This window comes from Bos indicus, chromosome 22 (genome assembly GCF_029378745.1).
Source record: "Bos indicus isolate NIAB-ARS_2022 breed Sahiwal x Tharparkar chromosome 22, NIAB-ARS_B.indTharparkar_mat_pri_1.0, whole genome shotgun sequence".
NCBI lineage: Eukaryota > Metazoa > Chordata > Mammalia > Artiodactyla > Bovidae > Bos > Bos indicus.
In genome coordinates, this window is record NC_091781.1 from 22,838,340 (window position 1) to 22,857,221 (window position 18,882).

General features: G+C 40.3%; 1 long non-coding RNA gene across 1 annotated transcript in view; it reads left to right on the top strand.

Annotated features, from left to right (window-relative positions):
- LOC139178593 (uncharacterized) overlaps positions 1-18,882 on the top strand; it is a 309,917-nt gene that overhangs the window by 213,025 nt on the left and 78,010 nt on the right. Inside the window, exon 2 of the long non-coding RNA XR_011562973.1 lies at positions 17,609-17,762. This is a non-coding gene — a long non-coding RNA (uncharacterized lncRNA). The remainder of the gene's footprint in view (positions 1-17,608; positions 17,763-18,882) is intronic.

Here is an 18,882-nt window from a genome sequence, read left to right on the forward strand (position 1 = left end):
CTGGGATTCTCCAGGCAAGAACACTGGAGTGGGTTGCCATTTCCTTCTCCAATGTACCTCCTAGAAGCACCTAAAGAAATCCCAGACCTAAGGCCTAAAAGCATTTGAGCAGAATTTAGTGTATACCTTGCGAAGTCCGTATTTGTCAGTAATATTCCAAGTCACAACTAGCAGTCACAATTAGAAAGGAACATTTAATTAAAACTGGAACTTTGGGTAACTGATAACACTTAAAAGATGTAGGAGAAAGAAAAAATCAGCTATCCCCCCCTTTTTTCCTTCATATGTTCCACAGTAAAAACTATCTTCTTATGGTTAAATGTTGTTAAAGTTGAGATGTTTTAATACAGACTTGTGTAGATGAGGTTAATGTAACAGTTTACAGAAAAAGGTCAGAGTTACCTTATGGATATAGTGACTAATCATAGGAGGTTTCTAATGGAAAAAAAAATAGCAGTTTAAGGAAGGAAAGTTCCCTTCCCCTCACCCTAGGTTACAATAGAGAGTATTTTCCTGCAGGGTCAGAGTGTTGTTTTGTGGGTGGAAAGTTAGAGATTACTCCTAGCTTTTTTCTTTTTTTTTTTTTTAACGTGAACTCAAGCATGCCTATGGCTATCATCACATAGCTGTATAATAATGAGGAAATCATACATAAAATAAGGAAGAATGTTTCAGGAGAAGGCATAGATGCTTTTGATAGATTTTTTTCTGAAATCCAGAGTTTAATGTTATGACTCTTCTTATAGGGGAAAAAAAAAGAAGCACCTGTGGTCTGTGGACCCACCCTCATATCACACAGCTTTAAAGCAAGTGATCAAATAAACTCTATAAAAATTTAATGTAAGGAACTGTCAACCTACTAACATAAATTCTGCTTTCTGGTTTAAATCCTGCTGTTTGCCCCACAGACAACACACACCCTGTGAGTATCATGAACAGTGTTATTGTCAATAGCTGAGTTATTTTCAATAGACAAACAGATGCTCATAATTTAGTCTATCGGCTTTTTTATTGTCTTTGTGACATAGTACAGAGTTACTAGGCTTCATACAAAGATAAATGCATATATGAGCCTTGCAGTTATCCCTCTTTTTACCAGCATTTTATTTATGCTTGCATACCAAAGCACAGTATAATATGTATCTGTCAAATGTTGCCGAGAGTCACTTCAAACACATGAGGTAGAGGAAAACAAGAGGATACCAAGATTTGTTACCAAGACCCCATCTGGTTCACAGAAGTCATTGCCCTTTTCCTGGTGGATAGAGAGCTGCAAACATTAAGAATAATAATTCATTAAAAAGGTCAGATTCCAAAGCTGCTCCTCTTGAAATCTGTTTGAACAGTTTAATAAACTGCTCAAAATGAAAGCGTACACAGGCCTTGCTTCTGGAGTATGAAAGATTTAGGAAATGGAAAACCACGACTTAAAAGAGAAAATCCTAGCAAATAGGGCTCTCCTCAGGGAACACTTGGGTTTTCTACAGATCTGTCTCCTGACCTACTCACCAGGAGTACTCATGTAATTAGTTTTCCAGACAAGCGAAGGCAGCCAAAGGTGCCCCTTCCTTACGACCAATATTACCAGGTTAAGTTTAACAATGCTTCCAAGCGACCAGATTTACCAAAATAAACTGTCAAGAAGGGCTGTCTGTTTCTTTTTAAACTCCACTTCATAGTATGAGCTGAATTGTTTGCTCTTCTCTTCCTGCCACCGTCTCTTGACTCTGTGCACTTTCCTTTGGTTGAAATGCCTTTCTCATCCCATAATCTAGAAACTTCCAGGAGACCTTCCTTGACGCCTGAGACTGAATTATGGTTCTTGTCTGGACTCCCATAGCACCCTTCAGGCATTGATTAACTCAGCCGTCTCCACCAAAATATCGCTACTTTAGAACTGTAACCGTAGCATTTGATGTATGTTTTGTATTAGTACTTGAATTGATGTACAGAGTAGGCAGTCTGGAGAATGGAAGAATAAAACAGAAGCCACTTCAGGAAGCTACCACATAGGTTTGTTTGTTAGTCTTTGTACAGGATCTGTGAAATCGCAGTACATGCCTATACTTTTAACAGAGTAGTTATGCCTATGCCACATCCCCACGGCAACTCCTGCAGAAGTTACGTGGATAACAATAGCCTGCTTACCTTGTTGTTCCCATTTGTAAAAAATTATTCAGACACAAGTGAAAGTACCTCATAGTTCCAAGATATTTGCAGCATGTTTTGATGTTTAAGAAGACAACAGCATGAAACCATTACAAATCTCTCATTTTCCATTAAGTTGGAAACATAATCATATTCCTGAATTAACAGATTAATAGTTCTGGAATAAAAGAAAAGGAGATGAAAATGTTCCTTTGTTTTTAAGTTCTCCCCATCCCACCTGGTAATCCGAAGTACTACTGAGACACAGAGAAGGAGGGATTTCTGTGGTTTTGATGCTTACTGTTGACCAATTATTTAAGAAGAGGGGACATGAGAAGGTGATCTCTTAATGCTCTGTTTCGAGTCTTTATTCCTGAGATGAAAGAGCAATGCTCGGTAGCACAAAACTTTGTATTTAAAAGCTAAGTATGACCATCAGCTAATTGTCTGCATAAGTGAGTTTTATAAAATTGTAGAATATTCCAGCAACACTCAGAACCTGAGGTGGAGATTGGCAAGCAAGGTAAGAAGGATGCAGGTGGTGGAGGTCACATGAACAATGGGAGTAAGACATCTGAAGTAATGTGTTGGGCTGTTTCTTCAGTTCTAAAATTTGTTCTTTGAACAAAATTATCTTTAAAGGATGCTTTTAGCTGTAAAATTATACACTGTTGCGCTTCTAAATCAGCCATTTTCTTCAGTAAGAAATGAAAATCATCATGCCTCTCCTTTCCTCGGTACCTTACAAAGAGTTTTTTCACATCCTTTGCCAAATGCAGTCAACTCTTAATGTTGAAAAGATGTGTGGTTTTTTCTTGAATAATGTTTAGATGCAACACATTCATTCACTTTCTTATTCCCCAAATGGGTCATTGGTTTCCACTCTGTCTGGTCCAGTGTGCCAAGAGATTGGGAAACAAAAGTGAGCATAATTTAAGCCTTGTGTTTTTGGAGTGTACGGTCTAATAAGACAAAGATATTAAATATACATATCGAATATATACTTACTGATATATATCTAGAAATTATATATTTTATGCAATTGTATATAATTACATGCATAGTTGTTTATGTAATTTGATTTACTTGCATATAATTAGAATTGCAAAAATCACTTAAAAGGAAGAGTGAAAACAGCGAGTTGAAATATTTTAGATAGGGCTGTGCAGGAGGGTCTGAGGGGCTAACATGTAACTGAGACCTGAAGCTTGTAAAGGAGGCAACCTTCCAAAGAACAGGGAAGGAATGCTCTGGACGGGAGGAATGGCACAAATTAAGGCTTCAAGGAGGAAAGAGGGGAGCATGTTGACCTCAGTGAACGCAGGCTGTGAGGCTGGAGCAGGGTGGGGAGTGGGGGGCAAAAGATAGGGCAAAAAGTGTTTGCAAAGGTCATGTCCTCTAGGCCATAGTAAACAGTTGAGATTTTCTTCAGAGTGCAAAGAGAAAACAAGAACACATTTTGCACACAGTATGACAAGATCTTATTTATTTAACAGACTTCTCTGGTGTCTGGGTGGAGAGTGGGTTGTAGAGAGGAAGTGGGAGGCCCATGGGCTGGGTAGAGGGGGTGGGAGAGGAGCATATTCGGGGTACAGGTTAGAGGTTGAACCAACAGGGCCCACTGGTGCTCTGGATACAGGACACCAGAGAGGAGGTGACACTTGGTTTCCCTCTTGAGGTTGGCTTGATTTGTCAAATGTCTCAGTCATTTGCTAAGACAGCAATGATGGAGGGAGAAATAGGAGGAGGAGGGGTGTAGAAGGGTGTGGTTTAGGTCCTGTTAACTCTGAGGAACCTGTGAGACCTGCAGGTGGGCACCTCCAGCAAGTGAGAGGATGCCGTTGTCCAGGAGCTCCTAACAGAAGTCAGGCCGAGAGATAAACCTTGCAGGTCATCAGGGTATAAAGAGGACTTAAAGTCCTGGAGTGAAGGGATACAGAAAGCTCTAAGGAGGCAAATGGTTCTGTTCTTTGTTGGGAAGCTATGTAAATCAAGATTTTTCAGCCCGTCTCATTTTTTCCCTGATTTTTAAAATTATGGTAAAATACACATAACAGAAAATTCACCATCTTAAACCAACTTTTATAAGAATATCTGAGAAAATTCTTTAATAAAATATATCATTTTGCATTATAGCCATTAGAACTTTTTTCCAATTTTTTATAAAAATGTGGTAAAATACATGTAAGATAAAATTTACTATCTTAACCATTTTTAAGCTTATAGTTCAGTGACGTTAAAACATTTATATTGTTGTATAACCACCACCTCCATTCATTTCTGAAACACTTTTCATCTCACAAAACTGCAACTGTGTACATTAAACACTAACTCCCTAACCTTCCCTCCCCACCAGCCCCTAGCAGTCACCATTCTATCTTTTGTCTCCATGATTTTAACCACTCTAAATACCTCATATAAATGAACCATTTGTAACTGGTTCCTTTAGCTTCATTCCTTCAAGTTTCATTTATGTTGTAGTGTAAGTCAGAATGTCTTTGCTTTTTAAGGCTGAATGATACTCCACATTTTGCTAATCCATTTATCTGTTGAAGGATACTTGAGTTGCTCCCATGTTTTAGCTGTTGTGAATAATACAGCCCACCTCATTTTTAAATTCCTAAACCTCACATAATCATCGGTCTGCCAAAAGATGTTTATTAAACACCTACTACGTTCACAGCAATGTGATATGAGCAAACCATGAACTGCTGATCTTAAAATTAGTGATTATTAATATTCTGATATGCCATTCAATGGCAAGTTAAAACTGTATTTGATATTGTCTGAACTGATTTTGCTTTGTATTTTATATGTATTCATCAGAATCACTATAATGTTTCTGGAATTGAATTAGATTATACTACTTATAAAGTAATTTTTATGGGTTAAAGTCAAATTCTGGTTCCTTTGAAATATTTATGAAATAGCTAGAGTAATACAAACATAATTTTAAAAATACATATGAATATAGCACCTATCACATTTAAGGTGACTCATTTACATGTATCCTCCCTTTTTATAGGAAAGGAAGGTAGAGAGAATGTGTATAATCAGTAGGTTTTGTCTGAAAGAAATAGGTCTATTTCGCACAAATAAAATTTACTGCAGAATTATACATGAAAAATTGTAATGAAAGTGTTCACAATTGAAACTTTACTGTAGGCATCTATTAGGTAGAAATGTTAGCTAGGAACCAAATTTCCTTATAAAATAACAGGAAAAGCAACCGGCATTTCTAATAAGCAAAGCCTCAAAGTTGCCACAAGCCATATTTTGTTCATGAATGCAGATTTAGTATATGCTTTTGCCTGCAGGGAACGTTTACAGAAGGAACAATGCTCTAAGCAGTTTGGTGCATAGGGAGAGATTGTGTTTGTGAAAAGGAATATGTAAACCTCAATATAAGCAGACATTAAATATATATTAAATGATTGTGGGGACTCTGGAGGATTGTATTTACTATGCCTTTTTCCCTCTTTCTTGAAAATTGTCATTTATAGTGTCTTTTGCTGAGACACTGCTTTATACTAAAAAATCCATACTTACTCCATATTGGAATGAGTGAGCACTTTAGGCAGTGTTTGTATAAAAATGAGTGTTCTCTTATGTCAGAAGGCTGTTCCTTAGCGTCCTCCAGTTGATCACAAGTCACAAGCTGATTAATCCCAGAAATAGCATCTCTGAAGTGAAAAAAAAAGCTCCATGGCTTCATTTATTGATGAAAAACATCAAAGTATTTTCTCCACAAGGTCATAAATGCATTACTGATGGGCTTTCAAATCGAAATATGATAATATTATGTTCTCCCCTCTTTGGGATTTCAACACACTTCCAATCAAAGCATCGACCAAGTCAGCTATATTAGAGTGGTGTTTGGTTTTCCTTCCTCTCAGAGATTCATTGGGACAGATTCTCACCTCGCCACACGATCACACCAAAAATCACTTCAGAGGGGGCACCAGAGTAGGAAAACAATGAATAATATTGTTGATATCAATATTGATCATTTGAATGAGATCATTAATTTTTCAACACAGAACAGGCCATCAGTATGTACTTCAGTTTTAAGTTTATAAGTCATGGAACCCAGAAAAATCTGCAGATGGTCTGATAGGAGGGTTGCAGCGTAGGGATTTGCATTGGGCACAGAGGGCAAGTTAGCTCTGTGAATCACTGTTTCAGTCCACAAGCACTCGGTAAGCCAGCCTCACATCTGCTCAGCTCCCTGATTAGTAGGTCTTCTCATTGCCCAGAGAGAGCATCTCCCCAGAAGCTGGAGCTGGGATGTGATTTATTGGATTTTTTAAAATATAAATTTATTTATTTTAATTGGAGGCTAATTACTTTACAATATTGTATTGGTTTTGCCATACATTGACATGAATCTGCCACAGGTGTACATGTGTTCCCCATCCTGAACCCCCCTACACCTCCCTCCCTATCCCATCCCTTTGGGTCATCCCAGTGCACCAGCCCCGAGAACCCTGTATCATGCACGAACCTGAACTGGCAATTTGTTTCACATCTGATAATATACGTGTTTCAATCCCATTCTCCCAAACCATCCCACCCTTACCCTCTCCCACAGAGTCCAAAAGACTGTTCTATACATTTGTGTCTCTTTTGCTGTCTCGCATACAGGGTTACCATTACCATCTTTCTAAATTCCATATATATGTGTTAGTATATTGTATTAGTGTTTTCCTTTCTGGCTTACTTTACTCTGTGTAATAGGCTCCAGTTTCATCCATCTCATTAGAACTGATTCAAATGTATTCTTTTTAATGGCTGAGTAATACTCCATTGTGTATATGTACCACAGCTTTCTTATCCATTCATCTGCTGATGGACATCTGGTTGCTTCCATGTCCTGGCTATTATAAACAGTGCTGCGATGAACATTGGGGTACATGTGGCTCTTCCACTTCTGGTTTTCTTGGTGTGTATGCCCAGCAGTGGGATTGCTGGGTCATGGGTGACTGCAGCCGTGAAATTAAAAGACGCTTACTCCTTGGAAGAAAAGTTATGACCAACCTAGATAGCATATTGAAAAGCAGAGACATTACTTTGCCAACAAAGGTCTGTCTAGTCAAGGCTATGGTTTTTCCAGTGGTCATGTATGGATGTGAGAGTTGGACTGTGAAGAAGGCTGAGCGCCAAAGAATTGATGCTTTTGAACTGTGGTGTTGGGGAAGACTCTTGAGAGTCCCTTGGACTGCAAGGAGATCCAACCAGTCCATTCTGAAGGAGATCAGCCCTGGATTTCTTTGGAAGGAATGATGCTAAAGCTGAAACTCCAGTACTTTGGCCACCTTGTGCGAAGAGTTGACTCAGTGGAAAAGACTCTGATGCTGAGAGGGATTGGGGGCAGGAGGAGAAGGGGACGACAGAGGATGAGATGGCTGGATGGTATCTCTAACTTGATGGACGTGAGTCTGAGTGAACTCCGGGAGTTGGTGATGGACAGGGAGGCCTGGCGTGCTGCGATTCATGGGGTCACAAAGAGTCAGACACGACTGAGTGACTGAACTGAACTGATGGCAGTTCTGTTTCCAGTTTTTTAAGGAATCTCCACACTGTTCTCCATAGTGGCTGTACTAGTTTGCATTCCCACTAACAGTGTAAGAGGGTTCCCTTTTCTCCACACCCTCTCCAGCATTTATTGCTTGTAGACTTGGATAGCAGCCATTCTGACTGGCGTGAAATGGTACCTCATTGTGGTTTTGATTTGCATTTCTCTAATAATGAGTTTTTAAGAGACTAATTATAACACAGCTAAAGGGAGCCCCTTCCCTTTCTAACATTTTCTCCTTTTTCTAAGTTTACATAATTCCACGCAGTAAAAATCATACATCTTGGCCGTCACAGACGGGGTCTGTATCTTCCCAGGCAGATATGATTTGCACTAAATCCCCTATGGATTTGGTTTCTCAGGTGGCAGTCTCCTTCTACCGTCTTCCCTCCAATCCTCTTGACAGTTCCTACAGCATTTCCTCCAACTCTGATCCATTTATTTAATGTTGCATCAACATGGAAAGTTTCACGTATCTAATGCACAGAGAGGTTTCAGTAAATGAAGAAAAATGCACACCCTGAATAGGATGGAAGGGCAAGGTTACTATGGTTACTTCAGATATGGGGCTTCTACATATGTAAATTGTCTTCTGTGGAAGAGTGCAAAAGAAGCTGGCCTCTGAAGACACTTAAACCAATTCCTCAAAAGACTTCATTCAGAGCCTCATTTACAGCTGAATAAAACCTTGCCTGCTTTTTTTCTCTGCTTCCCCAGTTATCTTTTTAAGTCTCTTTGTTTATATTTGAATATTCTCCTTCTCCTATTCCTTCTCCCTTTGTCCCCTGTGTGAACTGGTGATATGGACATGATTGAATAACTAGAAATCTTTTTGTATTCGATGGAATGTTACCATAGTCGACTGACAGTTGACCATTGTGCAGAAGTTGTAATGGACAAGCTCCACATATGAAATGAGTACCCAGAAGTCCAAATGTATAAATTAATGAGTAATGTGGCCATGATTTCTTATCAGTGAATTAAGGAGTGTTAATTTCACTACTAAGACTGTCAGAAGTCATACCATTCAAGTTGTTATTTTCTATTAAGTGTTTCCATGTTTGCCAGAATTATAGAAGAAAAATACCTTTAGAAATATATAGACCACTTGTGAAAAACAGGATAGAGAAAGTAAGCCACAGTCTAGAAGATATTAGGCAGATAGATTAGATAGACGAATAATCTGACAAAGAGTTCATATTCAGTATAAACAGTTCTTAAAAATCAATAAGAAAAGTCAGAAAACCCATTTGTAAAATGGGGAGAAGACTTGAACTGTGTGTCAAAGAGAGATTGACAAATGGCAATAAATAGGTAACACCATCATTAGTCATTATGGAAATGCAATTTAAAGCCACAGTGGTATATATACCATTACACACACACCCCCATGGTTTAAATGAAAGTCAGCACCAGGAATTAGCCTGAATGTGAAACAACTACAACACTTAGGCACTGTTACTGGGAGTAAAACCATTGTTTTAAAACCATCTGCCAGTATCCATTAAAGCCAAAAAGAAGCACATCCCATGACCCCAAAATTCCTGTATATATACTGAACAGAATCGTAATTGTAAACCAGCTTTACAACAAATGCTGTAGCCATGTTATTTATTAATAGCTCTCAACTAGAAATTGCCCAGGGCTTCCCTGATAGCTCAGTTGGTAAAGAATCCACCTGCAGTGTAGGAGACCCTGGTTTGATTCCTGAGTTGGGAAGATCCACTGGAGAAGGGATAGGCTACCCACTCCAGTATTCTTGGGCTTCCCTTGTGGCTCAGCTGGTAAAGTATCCACCTGCAATGCAAAAGACCTGGGTTTGATCCCTGGGTTGGGAAGATCCCCTGGAGAAGGGAAACAGTAGCTATTTTGGTATTCTGGCCTGAAGAATTCCATGGACTGTATAGCATGGGGTCACAAAGAGTCGGACATAACTGAGCGATTTTCATTTTCAGAAATTGCCCACCTATCAGCAGCTGATTAGGTAAAATGAGTTATACATTGAAGTACTATACAGCATTGAAAACAAACTCCTAATGTTTTTATGAATTAATTTCATAATTTTGAGTGAAAGAAGACAGGCACAAATGAGTACATACTGCATAATTCCAGTGTTATAAAGAAAGTTCAAACATAAACGAAACTGATTCGCCCTGTTAGAAGTTAGAATATGCTTATTTGTGGATAGGTTTAATCTCTGGAAGAATATAGAAAGTGGGCTTCTAGGGTTTGAGTAATAACATTTTTCTTAATCTGGGTGCTGGTGAGTTGGGAATTAAATACTTACATTTACTCCTTCTACTAATAAAAGAGCCCAGTCTTTTAATTCCCAGTCTGACCAGAAGATTATACCGGAGGAAAGCTGATCAGAAACCAAGGTGGACCCTTTAAAGGGAAATGCAATTATTTAGGAGAGTAGGGTGAGATAGGTATGCAGATCAGACAGAATCACTTAAGGTAAGCAACAGATGTTGTCACCATCCCTAAAGTTTTGTTGGCTTTGAATGACCTGGTGCTCTGCTGTGATTGCCCTTGAAATCAATCATGACGGTTTCTGTGGACTTCCTGGGTAGCAGCTCAGGTCAGAGTTGGCTTTTCCTCCTCCTCACCCTGTTATTCAGTTTTCTGGTCATAAACACAGTTCACTTTGGCCATAACACAGTGAGTTTGAGATACTGGCCAGACCCAAGTATGAGGGCTTTGCCAAGTGAGTTTGGAAAAGTAAAGAATCTGATTGATTGTGGCTACTTTTAAATTTCTCTAGGGTGCCAAAATAAACTTGTCTAAGTGACAAATCAGACAAGATCTTTTTAGTTCAGCAACAGATTGACTGAACTTCTGAAAAGCAGGAGTTAGAAATGGTAGTAAATGGCAATCACATGAGAAGAGAATCTTCAATGATGCCATTTGGTGCAGAAATTCCACCACTAGTTGTAAAGTTTTCTTTGAATATGTTAGACTGATAAGGATGACAGAAAATAAGTGTATTTTTTTCCATCACTTTCCTTTAAACCCTGCTTGAAAATGATTTTCAAGTGTGGTCCTCAGACAAGTAGTATCAGCGTCATATGGGCACTTGTTAGAAATGCAGATTCTCAGGCCCCACCTTCACCTGCTAAATCCAAAATTCTCGGGGTGGGGCCCAGACACTGGTCTTCTCAGAAGTCCTCCAGGTAAGTCTGACCCATGCTAGAATTTGAGAAAGTTATATGTCAGCTTCATTCTTCAGTGTCTTTGTTGGAGGGAGAAGAACATGTGGCTTACATAGTCTTCATGTTGGGCTTTAGGAAAGAAATATCTATTATAAGAAAACAATTAAGGTTTTTCAAAGAGTGCTGAAGGCACCACAGGGTTGAAAGGGGCCTCTGCTGGGAAGATCGGCAGTTATTAATTCTGGGTGCACACTAGAGACACCAGAAGAGATTTAAAAAAATAATATATAGGCCTCATCCCCAGAGATTGTGATTTAACTGATCTTGAGTGAAGCCCAATACATCAGTATATTTTTTATAAAGTGTCCCTAGCCTAACAAAGGGCTTCCCAGGTGGCTCAGTGGTAAAGAATTTGCCTGCCAAGCATGGAGACATGGGTTTGATCCCTGGCTCGGGAAGATCCCTTGGAGAAGAAATGGCAACCTACTCCAGTATTCTTGCCTGGAAAATCCCATGGACCAGAGGAACCTGTGGACTACAGTCCATAGGATCTCAAAAGAGTTGGACACAACTTAACAACTAAACAACAAACCTTACAGAAAGTTGGAGTTGAAAACCAGCAATTTCGTTCACCAGACTCCTATGTCTGATGATACAGTTATTCTTTTTTTTGAAGAGTTGCTTCCCCAGGCCACAGATTCAGTTTTCTGTTCACTTCAGTTTTCTGTTTATCTTCATGTCTAATCAAAGTCTCTCTTTCTGTGGTTTGACTCATTTGACTCAATTGATTTTAAAATACTTGTTGATTACCTGCAGTGCAGCAAGTAGGACTGTGAAATGAGTGGTCGTCCATCTGGCCCACCTGATTCTCATCTGGTTCTTCAGAAATATCAAAGTGTTTTTGTGTATAGTTGAGTAGGTGGGGCTCTGGGCTCCATCTGATATGAATTTGAATGCCAGCCTCAACCCTGATTTTGAAAGAAGACCTCTTTCAAAAAATCTCTAACAATCTTGGTTTAACTTTGTCTCTAAACGTGTTGGTTTCCTCATTGATAAATAAGGATAGTCCAGTTGTGACTCACAGTACTTTATTGCAAGGATTAAATGAGACAGTGGAACTCTTAACACAGCACCTGGGATACTGGTAAGGTCTCAGCATCCAGTCTCCATTACTGAAGGCCCATTTCTGGCTGGCTGTCGCATCTCAGCCACTGCTCTGGAATTGGAGTGTCAGATTTCAGTCCCAGTCTACTTGCAGAAGCTAACTATATGACCTTGGGTACATCATGTAACCCCTCTAAGCCTCAGACTCCTCATTCATAAATCGGGGATAATTTTAATACCTCATGTGAAAACTGCATAAAGTAAGCACCAGAGATTATTTAGCCCAATGTAAAGCATTTCCCAGTTATTACAGTAGCATAATTTCATAGACTGATACGGATTTAAAAATCTTTTCAGGACAGTTATTTAAGGGCTTTCAGGATTTACACACCTAGATAATTGATCTTCCATTAAGTTAGTATTTGGGTTGGGACTGGGTTTGGGTTAGCACTGCAGTGAGTATTAATTTAAACACAGTTCACTGTGTGTCCAGGGGGTTATGGTACAGAAGTAAACAAGCTGGCTTTACCTCTTCCCAGTTGCCAGTCCTCCCGGAAGCCTCCTATTTCCTCCAGAGCTTCTCCCTCTAAGAGCCCTCCTTCCTACCATCACACATGCAGCTCTCACAAGTGGGGCCGAGGCCTGGCCTGACAGAGGAGCAACCTGATCCATAGTCTAGCTTCAGTCTCCCTTTCTCTTCCCCCCACCAAGGACTAAATTCTCCTGATATTCAGGAAACATACCACCTTCCCTCAAATGTGGTTAAGTCTTCAAACCCACTAAAACCTTCCCCTTCCTAATGGCTTCTAATTTGAGAACCAGTACCAGTCATTCTTCCATCTCCGGTGCTTGGAGACTAAACTATTTGTTATGCCCATCTGTGAGGGAACCAATTCAATTAAATTTTGAGATAAGTGCACATGAAGCATAATTGAGAAAAGACAAGAGAAGCTTGCCTTAAGAAATGACGAGTTCTTGGTGACTGTACGACTGCCAGTGTTGTGATTCTGTGCCTTCCAAATGTGCCTGCTATGCATGAGTCATGTGGTCTTATGCCAATTTGTGCAAACCGTTGTCAGTGCTTCCAGGCTGATTTCCCTGTCTCTGTGTATAAACGATAGTTCAGGATAGTTAATGGCAGTTCCATGTGTTCACTGATTGGAGAAGCACTGAGGGAGGAATTAAAGGGATTATCCGAAGTGCTTCCATTATGATTTGAAAGAATTCAAAAGTCTTTCAAAGGAGCAACCTGATACACAGTCAGACAGGAACCAATTTTTTCTTTTATTCCCAAAGTATACTAGCAATGTATTAGAAAGTATTTCATTGATAATCAACTACTAACTAAGCCAGTTGGGTATTGTCAACTTCCTGGGTGTCCATCAAAAACTGTTCTGTCTTAAAGGAGCCTCCCCCAGTGGTCCAGTCCTTACTAGGCTTCCTAAATTAGTTGGATTTACTGAATTTGTAGGACTTTTGAAGGTCATGAAGCCCAGCTCTTGGCTAAGCATGTTTCACTGTCTGATAGCTCTGTAAGTAAACATCTGGGCCATTCTGGAAACCTGGTTTGGCCAACTTTATCTGAGGCCTTCAGTTCAGTACAGTCCAGTCGCTCAGTTGTGTTTGACTCTTTGCAACTGCATGGACTGCAGCATGCCAGGCTTCACTGGACATCACCAACTCCTGGAGCTTGCTCAAATTCACGTCCATCAAGTTGGTAATGCCATCGAACCTTCTCATTCTCTGTCGTCCCCTTCTCCTCCTGCTTTCAATCTTTCCCAGAATCAGGATCTTTTCCAGTGAGTCAGTTCTTTGCATCAGGTGGCCAAAGATTTGGAACTTCAGCTTCAGCATCAGCCCTTCCAATGAATATTCAGAACTGATTTCCTTTAGGATTGGCTGGTTTGATCTCCTTGCAGTCTAAGGGACTCAAGAGTTTTCTCCAACACCACAGTTCAAAAGCATTTTCCACAGTTTATTGTGATCCACACAGTCAAAGGCTTTGGCATAGTCAATAAAGCAGAAATAGATGTTTTTCTGGAACTCTCTTGCTTTTTCCATGATCCAGTGGATGTTGGCAATTTGATCTCTGGTTCCTCTGCCTTTTCTAAAACCACCTTGAACATCTGGAAGTTCATGGTTCACATATTGCTGAAGCCTGGCTTGGAGAATTTTGAGCATTACTTTACTAGCGTGTGAGATGAGTGCAATTGTGCGGTAGTTTGAGCATTCTTTGGCATTGCCTTTCTTTGGGATTGGAATGAAAACTGACCTTTTCCAGTCCTGTGGCCACTGCTGAGTTTTCCAAATTTGCTGGCATATTGAGTGCAGCACTTTCACAGCATCATAGCACATGTGTACTGAGTCTTGTCTGTCTCTTTTGCAATCCTTTGGACTGTAGTCTGCCAGGTTCCTCTGTCCATGGGATTTTTTAGGCAAGAATACTGGAGTGGGTTGCCATTCCCTCTTCTAATGGACCATGTTTTGTCAGAACTCTTCACATGACCCATCTGTCTTGGGTGGCCTTTGCACAGCGTGGCTCATAGTTCATTGAGTTATGCAAGCCCCTTCACCACAAGGCTGTGATCCATGAAAGAGAGTGTCTATCATTAGTGGATGCTTTATACTTACTCAGTGGTTGAGTAATGGATAGATAGATAGATGGATAAACAAATGGAACCACAATATGTGGATAGGTGGTTGAAAGGCTTTGAAATTGAAAGTGTTAGTCATTCAGTCATGTCTGACTCTTTGTGACTGCATGGACAGTAGTCTGCTAGATGCCTCTGTCTATGGAATTCTCCAGCCAAGAATACTGGAATGAGTTGCCATTCCCTTCTGCAAGGGATCTTCCCGACTCAGGGATTCAATGCAGGTCTTCTGAATTGCAGACAAATACTTTAGCAACTGAGCCACCAGGGAAGAGCAAAAACAGTGAAAGTGTTAGTTGTTCAGTCATGTCCAACTCTTTGCTACCCCATGGACTGCAGGCTTCTCTGTGCATGGAATACTTCAGACAAGAATACTGGAATGGTTAGCCATTCCCTTTTCCAGGGGATCTTCCTGACCCAGGGATTGAACCTGGGTCTTTTGCATTGCAAGTGAATTCTTTACCATCTGAGCCACCAGGGAAGCCCTAAAAGGCTTTATATAATGTATATTGAGCTAGTGGTCAGGAAACCTGGTTTCTAACCCCAAATGTTTAGTTAACTTGCCTCTAATATTGGATAAGACCCTTCTCATTTCTTGTTCTGTTTCTTCATTTGCACAATGTCTATGAGTCCATTAGATTCAAAATATAATTGAATATATGATTCAGCTCCCTCAATGTGGACTTTAAATATGCCCCCACCTGGAAAAGAATAACTTTTCCCATGTACCATCTGTCTCTCTACTCCTAGTAGTAAGACCATTCAGTCAGAGCAGTTGAGTCTTGGACAATAAGATGGCACTGATTGAAGTTATTTACCGTGGGGCCTAATGGTGAATGGCAGGACTTCCCTGTTGCCAGTATTTTTATTTTCCTTCTGCTGTTGTAGTTGTTGAGTACTTGTTCATTTGCCTGAAAGTTCTAGATTCATGCTCAAGGAGTAGTTAAGAGATAATGAAGAAGAGAGAGGGCACACTTGGCTCAAGAGCAGTGAATTTGGGAAGCAACATAAGCCATTATCACTTTATCGTTGAACGTGGTTGTGAAGAGCAGGAGCCCTGCTCAGAATTAGAAAGATTCATATCCTGGCTCAGCTACTTGCTCTCGTTCCTTGGGCAAGTGAGTATAAATGAAGAAAATAATGAAACCTTCCTGAGATTGAGATTATTATGGGAATTAAAAGGAACAATCTGTGTATGTAAAGGATTTATCATAGCGCCTAGCTCATAGTAAGCTTCTTACAAACATAAAATGTCAGCCTCATTACCATCATTTTCCATGATAAATTGGGGTGGGTGTTACTAGTTTCCTAAGGCTACCATAACAAATTACCACAAACTGAATGGCTTAAAACAACAGAGATTTATTATCTCACCAAATTTATTTTGGAGGCCAGAAGTCTAAAATCAACTTGTTGGCAGGGCATTGCTTATTCTGAATACTCAAGGGGGGAATCCTTCTTGCCTCTTCCTAGCTCCTGGTAGTTGCTGGAAATCTTTGCTTCCTTGGCTTGTAGCTCAGTTTTCCTAATTGCTGCCTCCATATTCACATGGAAAATTCTGAAAGAGATGGGAATACCAGACCACCTGACCTGCCTCTTGAGAAACCTATATGCAGGTCAGGAAGCAACAGTTAGAACTGGACATGGAACAACAGACTGGTTCCAAGTAGGAAAAGGAGTACGTCAAGGCAGTATATTGTCACCCTGCTTATTTAACCTATATGCAGAGTACATCATGAGAAACGCTGGGCTGGAAGAAGCACAAGCTGAAATTAAGATTGCTGGGAGAAATATCAATAACCTCAGATATGCGGATGACACCACTCTTATGGCAGAAAGTGAAGAGGAACTAAAAAGCCTCTTGATGAAAGTGAAAGAAGAGAGTGAAAAAGTTGGCTTAAAGCTCAACATTCAGAAAACTAAGATCATGGCATCTGGTCCCATCGCTTCATGGCAAATAGATGGGGAAACAGGGGAAACAGTGTCAGACTTTGTTTTTTGGGGCTCCAAAATCACTGCAGATGGTGATTGCAGCCATGAAATTAAAAGAAGCTTACTCCTTGGAAGGAAAGTTAAGATCAACCTAGATAGCATATTAAAAAGCAGAGACATTACTTTGCCAACAAAGGTCCATCTAGTCAAGGCTATGGTTTTTCCAGTAGTCATGTATGGATGGATGTGAGAGTTGGACCGTGAAGAAGGCTGAGCACCAAAGAATTGATGCTTTTGAACTGTGGTGTTGGAGAAGACTCTTGCGAGTCCCTTGGACTGCAAGGAGATCCAACCAGTCCATCCTAAAGGAGATCAGTCCTGGGTGTTCATTGGAAGGACTGATTCTAAAGCTGAAACTCCAATACTTTGGCCACCTCCTGCGAAGAGTTGACTCATTGGAAAAGACCCTGATGTTGGGAGGGATTGGGGGCAGGAGGAGAAGGGGACGACAGAGGATGAGATGGCTGTATGGCATCACCGACACGATGGACATGAGTTTGAGTGAACTCCAGGAGTTGGTTATGGTCAGGGACAGTTGGTGATGGACAGATGCTGCAATTCATGGGATCGCAAAGAGTCAGACACAACTGAGCGGCTGAACTGAACTGAACTGAACTGAATTCACATGGTATTCTCCTTTCTGTATCTCCATGTCGCTTTCTTATAAGGACAGCACTTACTGAATGTAGGGTCAACCCTAATCCAGTATGATATCATCATAACTAATTCAAAGTCCTATCTCCAAATAAGGAAATAAGTCACATTCTGGTGCTGTAGGTAGACATGAAATCTGGAGGGACACTCTTCCATCCAAATATTCTTCTGGTAACTTCTTCATCTCTCCCACCACATTTCCACTCATATCTCATGTATGTACTAGAACCTCCATATCATTCTAGAAACTTCCAGTGCTATTGAGAGTTGAAATAGGAAGCATTGTCATCAATATTCGAAATTCAAAGAAGTTTTTCCCTTTTCATTTGTAGAATAAAAGAGTTAGAACTATGACCGTGAAATCCTTTCCAACTAGCCAAGTGTCAAATGATCTTTTCTTCACTCCAAATACCTGTGAGTATTCAGAGGGACGCTAATTTGAGTAGTGTTGATCACGTGTGAAAGGAACAGGATTGCAAATACCAGGTAAGCATTTTCAATTTGTTGATAAATGTGTGAAACTCCTATGGCAGGTGCAAGAGAAAGTGCCAATTAAAAATTAGCCGCCGTCCACATTTGTAGATTGTGTTGTTGACTCCAGCAGTTTGCTGGTGCCTATTAAAGCAGGAGCTGACAGGTAAATTTCCTCTGCTGGGCTCTTCTGTAGGTCAGGAAACAGTACTGCACAGCTTTTGGAATCCATCCAAACCATTTAATGAGTCCTTCCTTGGCTGTAGATGCTGTAATTCAACCCTCTTGCTTTGTTAAAAACTGTTGTTAAAAGTGTAAATGTGACTTTTGGTGATGTTCAGGAATCAGAGAAATACAAGCTTTCCATTGAAAGGGAAGGTAAGGGTTACCTGATCATTCTGGTCTTAAAGCTTGTATCCTTGCTACACTCTTGTTATTGTGTCACCTGAGATGCTGTAAGAAACTCACCTCTCTAGGGGTGGTTCTGCTTTTCAGAAATGTCTTTCTGTTAATAGAATAAAGGAAATATGTTTTGATCTGGTTATGTCAGTCTCAACTCATTTTTAGGTATTTGAGCACCATCTTAAAGAATCTTGAAGTTCTGACAGCTGCAAGATTGTTGCCGTTTATACATTGCACCTCTCTAACATGTGTTGAGATTCTAGTTTGAGAGATTTTTACCTGCAATGTAGCTCCACCCTCAGGCATTGCTGGGGCTCTAACCAGCCTGTTGGGCTTCTCAGGTGGTTCAGTGGTTAACAATCCACCTGCCAATGCAGGAAACGCAAGAGACGTGGGTTCAATTCCTGGGTCAGGAAGATCTGGCATAGGAAAGGGCAACCCACTCCAGTATTCTGGCCTGGAGAATTCCATAGACACAGGAGTCCAGTGGGCTACAGTCCATGGGGTCACAAAGACTTGGACACAATTGAGCATGCACACATACGCCAGCCTGTTATGGAACACTTGTCCTCCAAATAGTGAACCTCACACCTTCTGACAAGTGAGAAGCAGCTTCTAGTCAAAAGGCTAAATCTTTTAGATCATTAAGAGCAGTGATACTCTTAACTTGAAAGTATTTATGAATTACCTCTGATATTGGTAAATTGCAAATTCTTTTTCTGGAGATAGAACC